Source organism: Osmerus eperlanus, chromosome 5 (assembly GCF_963692335.1).
Source record: "Osmerus eperlanus chromosome 5, fOsmEpe2.1, whole genome shotgun sequence".
Lineage (NCBI taxonomy): Eukaryota > Metazoa > Chordata > Actinopteri > Osmeriformes > Osmeridae > Osmerus > Osmerus eperlanus.
In genome coordinates, this window is record NC_085022.1 from 13,180,019 (window position 1) to 13,187,849 (window position 7,831).

Sequence of the window (7,831 nt, forward strand, 5' to 3'; positions counted from 1 at the left end):
GGTGACTGTCTGGGATTGTTTTTGAACTGTTTCTTACTTTCAACAGATTATCCTCAATAAGCATCAATGACTCAGGAGTGATCCATTGAACTCTGATTAATCCATTTAACACAGAACAAATCACCATGTTGTCTGCAGTTGGGGAAACGCTTATGTAAGCCATATGATAAAGTAGGAGAAGAGCGAAGTTGGCCCTTTGTGGAGTTTGGGGCTATTGTTAACAAGGGCTCAAAGTCATTTCCACTCCACAGACAGTCAGGCCATGACTAAAGGGATATGGGATTGTTTGGAGCCTGCACCCCTCTATGCCCCCTCTCTCCATCCTCCTCCTCTCTCTCTCTCTCTCTCTCTCTCTCTCTCTCTCTCTCTCTCTCTCTCTCTCTCTCTCTCTCTCTCATATTTATGCTGCAGTAAACTCTCTGACGCTTCCCTCGGTGCGACACTGTCTGTGAGCGTGTGTGTGCGTGCGTGAATGCGTGTGTACGCATGTGTGCGTGTACAATGTGTGTCCGAGTGTGTGCATCCGGGTGTGTGTATGCGTGTGTGCGCGTGCGCATGTGTGCGCGCATCACAGAGAGAGAGGGAGAGAGCAGGGCTGTGCCTCTGGCTGTATCAGGATAAGCCAGCTCAGATGGCTGACTGATACATAAGCCCAGTGTTCTGATGCCACAGCTCGGAAAAGCTTCTCTAATCTGATCTGTGTTCCATCCATTCCCCACTCACCCATGCATTCACACCCTCAGTCTGTGTGTGTGTGTTGCGTGTGTGTCACTACAGATAGAGAAGAGGACGGATTGTGGCAATATGGGCAGAAAGCCCCCCCCCCCCCCTCCATGACAGTGAACCCTTCAGAACAATGACTCCATCACTCCTCAGGTAAAGGTGTCCGTCTCTTCAAGCAGCCCCACCCTGAGCCTGCTGATGGTCCTGGTCAACACTCTCATAAGAATTACCCATGTTACACTGCACATTTGGTTTTCTCCCCTCTTCTCCTTTCTGCTGACCTTCCCTCTTCTTTTCTCCCTCCCCTCCCCTCCCCTCTCCTCTCCTCTCCTCTCCTCTCCTCTCCTCTCCTCTCCTCTCCTCTCCTCTCCTCCCTCCCCTCCCCTCCCCCTCCCCTCTCCTCCCCTCTCTTCTCTTCTCTTCTCTTCTCCTCCCCTCCCCTCCCCTCTCTTCTCTTCTCTTCTCTTCTCTTCTCCTCCCCTCCCCTCCCCTCCCCTCCCCTCCCTCTCTTCTCTTCTCTTCTCTTCTCCTCCCCTCCCCTCCCCTCTCTTCTCTTCTCTTCTCCTCTCCTCTCCTCTCCTCTCCCCAGCCAGGATGTTTTCTGTCTCATCCAATCCATCCCTTCTCAGAGAGGCGGTGTGTGTGCGTGTGTGCGCGTGTGCTCGCGCAAGCCGGTGTGTGCGTCTGACACCGCCTCTCCTTCTCAGTCAGCAGGTAAGAGGATGAAAAGCTCCTCACAAACTCAGACGCAGGCAGCTCCGAGGAGGCTGTAACTAGGTAGCTCCAGTGCCTCTCCACTCCCTAACACCCCTCCGGGGGGCTCTCGAACCGCGGCCCGTGCGGAGAGACAGGCGGCCAGTCACATGGGAGGTAGCATTCGTGTTGATTCGGATGTCACTTCTGGATTCTGTTCCTGTCTGGGGAGCAGTTGGACCATGGAAGGAGACCGCTGTGGGAGGCTTGAGAGGTCGTCCCCCCCTCTCGGATGGAGCGGGATACCGTTCCGACGTCTGGGTCAGTCCCCGCGTGAACAGTTTGAGGGTCCGACAAGTTTATAACGGATGCTCTTTTGTTTCGTCAGTCAAACTACGCTGGTGCCTGTTTTTAGGAGAAAAAAAACCACCCAGCTGAGTTTGGACTTATAAGTGATTCAAACTGATTTCCAAGCTGGCGGCGTCACCCCCCCCCCCCCCCCCCCCGCCCCCACCCCCACCCCCCTCAGTAGACAGGTATGTGTGTGTCTGTGTGTGTGCCTCAGGAGCAGTTACAGTAAAAGCAACAAGAGGGTCGGGTCTTGTTGCCACACACGTCTGACACACATTTCTGCCTTTAAACACGTAGAGAAGTGTAGAACCGGTTACATGAACAGGAAAAAAAGAGGACGACCTAAAAGTGAACTTATTTTGCTTCAACACTGTGTGAGATGCTGCAGATAAACTCCCTCAATTACTGTAACGTGGTTGGCCAACTTCATTAAGAGGGCACAGAGTCAAACGTATGTGAGCGTGTGTGTGTGTAACGTGTGTATCTGTAAGTCTGTCTGGGTGTGTGTACAGTATGTAACTGAGTGTGTGCGTGTGCAAGTGTGTGTGTGTGTGTGTGTATGGGGTGTGTGTGTATATGGGTAAATGGATATGTGCGTGTGTGTGTATGGGTCTATGCGTGTCTGGCTCTGAAGTGCAGAGAGAGCTTGGGACTAACAGCCACCTCACTCAAGGCCTTCCTTTAACAGCATGCTTTTAATTTAATTGGCAGCTCATGAAATCAATTTTCGTATGTGCCAAATCATTTCTCCCAGCATTCCTGCACCAGCCTCCCGGTGCTCACTGAAAGTGAATATTTTCGCCTCATTATAACCTCTTGGAAAACTGCCCAAATGTGACTAATAAGTCATTGACCCAATAACAACTCCACAACAAGTATTTAAAGAGACTATGATACCAGATAGAAACACTATCTTCCAACGTTCTTAACGACTGAATATCAGTGTTTGATGGGAGCGTGGACTAGATGGGCAAGGCTGGCGTAGCTTAGCCAACCAGAGCAGGACAGTTGCTGAGCAGTCACGACACGTAGCAACATCCCCACACGGACCTGCACAACACACACACACCAGCTGGTTGTGGACATCAAACAAGGGGTTTCAAAATGTAACAATGCACAAGCATACACAGGCTTACACATACATGCAGGCTTGCGCACACAAACACACCCACACAGAAAAATACATCCCGACCCATACCCATGGCTGTCTTGTTTTTCCCTTTCCTAGTGGCGGGGATGCAGATCCTGGTGTACCTCCTCGATGTGTGCTACAGGGAACAGGACAGGAAGGAGAGACAGCACATTCTCTCATATCCCCGACCATTACAACAGATACAAGGTACGTGACAACAGTGTCACGCTGCCCTTTCACCTTTCATCCTCTGCCTGCGCTGACCCAGAGGACGGTTAGACTGAAGACTGCAGCACTCACTGAAGACCAGAACATTCCCTCCCTCCCTCCCTCCCTCCCTCCCTCCCTCCCCTCCCTCCCTCCCTCCCTCCCTCCCTCCCTCCCTCCCTCCCTCCCTCCCTCCCTCTCTCGCTAACAGGCAGCCTTGTTGTTGATGACACATATCCTGCTGAGAGCAGGCAAGGGTCGGACCACAGTACACAGGGTGGAGAGCTGCCCCCCTTGTCCACCTCTTTTCTCTGTGTGTCTGTTTCGGGGAGAGAGAGAGGGTGTGTGTCTGTGTATGTCTGTGTGTGGGTGGGTGTGTGTGTGTCTGTGTGTATCTGTGTGCACGTGTGAAAGCGAGGGAGTGATGGGGTTCGCTGGGTGTGTGTTTGTGTGCTTGTTTATCTGTGAGCTGTTTGTCTTACTGAGCCCAAAGCTGCACCATTGGAGCGGATCTCTCATGTTAGAGGCAGTGTGTGTGCGCGTGTGTTTGTGCGTGTGTGTGTGTTGCTGGGTGGATCTGTTAGTGAGACAGGCTCTGGTGGAGTGGTGCTCCAGACCCCTCATTACAGGGGCAGCCACTATGAGAAGGACCTCTCCCTGCTCTCCTGCCTTCGTTTCTGGGTGTCTCTCCTCGTGTTCGCGTACCTCACAGCAAGCCTAAGCACAGCAGTGTCCCAGAGAAACAGGAGGGAAGATACTAGACATTGTGGCAGACTGCAGCAAAAAGCACTGTGAACTAGCGCGCACAAAAAAATAAAAATAAATGTGAACCTTTGTACAAGTGTGTGAATGTGTGCATGCGTGTGTGTTGACTGTACGTGTGTGCGGATGTGTGTGTGCCCCGGTGTGTATGTGCGTGGACATGCTGTCCCAGAGTCCCTGACATTCTAACGGGTGCGATGGGCAGAGGACATCAATTATTTACAGAGCGTGTTTTAGGCAGGAAAGACTGATGATGCGTAAATAGGACAAGAGAGGTATCGAGAAACTCCCCAACAAACGAGCCTGTCCCCCTGCTCCTCCAGTCACACCAGGAACGCAGGGAGACTGGGGGAGACTTCCCTGTTTTGCTCTGCAACTCTCCCACATGTCCACAATGCATCGCTGCAAATCAATGAATGGTCTCCGATTATGACAAAGATCACTTATCTAAGAATGTTTTGCCGCCCGACCACAAGAATGAAGAGGTCGGAGTCTGACGTGTTACATACGTTAACATGACTAGATATATTGTTTCTGGTCATGATTTTTGTGTTCAGCGAGTAACTGGCATTTCAAACTGCAAATGCTGTTCACCTGTCACTGTTTGTCATTTATCAATGGTCGATTGGCCATTAAGGTTTATTGAAATGGTCTGCACTTCCTGTATCGATCTGACAGACCGGTCAGCAGTCTGGAGTTCAAAGGTCAAAACAGGTCACATTGTTTCAATCCACTGTGCTTTAATTTGAATGTCATCTTTGAAATTGATACTTTGGATTGAAGGAACTTGACCGATCAGATATGATATAAGAATGTGTGCATTCGTGCAAGAAAAGAAGGTTTGTCTTCTCTGATAATGTGACTTCAGTCCAGATTTTCAGATGTATTTGTTTATTAGTCAGCTGAGAGGAGGGAGGTAGCACCAGGCAAAAATAATGACCACATCAAAGACAGCTAGGTAATCAGTAGGAATGTCTCTCTGGAGTATGAAGGCCAGAGAGCCAATTTGCAAAAGGGAAGTCAGGATGTCACATTCAGAACACAATTTGGTTTTGTCACAATAATACAACCCACATCGACAAAGTTGTATTTTTTCAATCGTGAGACGGCCCCTCTGAATCCCTGTGTTTACAGAGCGCTGCTCCGAGGTGAAAGATAAGAGTCCAACCAATGCATCACAAACAAGACAGGCCTGCACATAATTTCCGGATGATTCTGTCAGCTCTTTTCCTGGCCTAGGGAACAGATGCAGATTTGTCTAAGGAACAGACGAAGCCCCTAAATGTGCCTCAGGACTTTCGGTAGACCCTTGACCTAGGTCTTGACCTACGTGTCCCCTTTCCCACTACAAGCTCTAAATACCTCCTGACCCAGGAAACCTTCTCCAGCCTGGACACACAGGGCCTGAACAGCTGCACAGTCAAAACTGCTGAATTTATTGGCTAAGAAAAGGAGCATACCAGACTGACCTTCAATAATCAACGTGCATAAATACATGCACACTTTGCAATTGATTAAAGAAGTGCAATGAATATAATAATGTGATATGTGAATGAATACTAAAGACACTATACTGACAATACAATTTATGTAATACTGATTGGGATTAAAATGCAAATGGTACATTAAATAATACATTCACTTTCTCCCACAATTTACTTTTTGTATGTAGTATATATGGAGAGATACTTTCAGGGTTTAGCTATGTGTTAGCCTAGCCTATGTCTGCTGAGAGCTGAACAGGAGTCTGAAAAAACAGAGCTTTTAACCTCAAAGCAGCGCTCTGTAAACATAGTGATTCAGAAGGGCCATCTTGCATTTCAAAACATCAAACTCTGTGGGTTGACGTGGGTTGTGGCATCGTGACACAACCAAATTGCATCCGGAATGTCACATACTGGTTGGAGACCGGAGCATAGGTGATAGGTTCTGAGACGACGGTAGCTCATCCACCATTTAGTATGTCAGCGGTGTCATTTGTTGTTTCTTGACTCCGTCTAGGACTTGTGGCATGCCAAATTTGGTATGTATCCAGTGCAACGCTGCACTTGTTAATTCCTGTCGGATCCGTCTTGGTCCCAGAAGGGCTGTAAGTCTCTGTCCTCTGAAGACTTCTCTGCAAAACTGAACTGACACCGGATGATTACAAATGGCTGCTCAGCCTAAAAACAGACTGGGCTTGAGGACGTGTGAAACCAGTCATCAGAGCAGTATTTCATGTGTGCCGCCGCAAACAGCGGAACGAACCCCCCGATCGACAGAATCCATCACCCCGGCTGTCGCCTAATGACTGCATGATCCATCAAGACGGCCTGCCAGTCCGACGACACCATTACAGCATGCTTAACTCATGTTCACAACCCGTCCTGTCAGGAAGAAGGACGAGGGTCACGGTGAATGGACAAAAAGAGGGAGAGGGACGTAGCGAGAGAGAGGGAGGCAGAGAGAGAGCGAGAGAGAGAGAGAGAGAGAGAGAGAGAGAGAGAGAGAGAGAGAGAGAGAGAGAGAGAGAGAGAGAGAGAGAGAGAGAGAGAGAGAGAGAGAGAGGGAGGGATCGGGAAGGAGAGAGGGATGGAGGGAGAGAGCAAGAGGGAGGCAGAGAAAGAGAGAGATGGGGAGAGAGGGATGGATAGGGAAGGAGGGAGGAGAGAGATGGAGGGAGAGCGACAGGGAGGGAGAGACACCACAGACGTGTGGAAATGGTTGATGGATGATAGCTGTGTTAAGTAGACAGACACTGATGGACCATCACACTATACATGGTCCTAAACACTGTACATGTTCCTGTTTGGACCAGTGTAGCCCTACTGCACGTGGAGCAGTCTCAATAGCTTCTCAGCAACACACCGAACAAATACCAATAACATTACAATTTGGTTCACCGTTTAATGCAACAAGTGTCACCGAAACCCTCCGCACGGCATTGCGTGACAGTGTACAACAGAGCAGAGGCGCAACGTGAAAAGCATTCAATCTGCCTCACTTTGGCCTCGATACTTGTTCCCACCTACCGCAAATTGTCCTTAACTGTCACGGCTGGTGAGTGGCGCTGGGAGTGTGGGTGGCTCTGTTCCTGGCTTTGACAGACAGCTACTGCAGCCAGCCAGTGGGGAGCAGAGCTGGCCTGGCGTTGCTGGGTGGTAGCTGCCTCCGCTCCAGGCTGGGGCAGGGCGGGACTGAGGAGGTATTGACAGGAAGTGCTGCTGGAGGCGATGTGGGAAAGGTTCGACAGGTCTGATGCCGAGGTTACACGGGCGGCCGGGAGGTGGGGGGGTGTGTGGGAAGGGGGGGCGGGGGGACGGGATTAGTACACCCTGAGGTAGGGAGGCCGTAATGACAGGCCCTTCTGTTGGGAAGCCTCCAGCACCCCACTGCATGACCAGTCGGTGGAAAAACAGGCACACGCACGCACGCACACACACAAACAAACAAAGACACACACGCAAGCATCTTTCCTCAGCCTCATCATTTATTAACAAGCCTGATCTATCCCTGAGACACACCATCACAGCTGTACATCCCACTGCCCTTTCGTCGTCTCATCCTCTGAGTGTGTGTGTGTGTGTGGCGCGCGTGCGTGCACATTGGTTCACAGACAGCGCTGCTGCTGTTGTGCTTCTAATAAATGTGCGTATGAGTGTGTGAGCATGTGTGTGTACGTGCGTGTGACCTCCGGTCGGTGTGATGTGTGTGTGTTCTGCTGGTCTGTTTGAAGATGTTTCTTCGATGGAGAACATTCCAAGAGAAAGAGATGTAGTTCAGAAGCATTGCACGTCCTAACAGACCTGTTCCGAACCCCTCAAGAAATGGTTCAGCACTAAACGTGACCTTGGTTCAAACCTTCGGCAATATAAACATTCTCAGACCACACAGACATGAAATGACAGAACCCAAGACTGTGTGTCGTCCCCCCCCCCCCCCCCCCATGTCTCCTGGCTGAATTCTGTCCAAATATCGAATTAT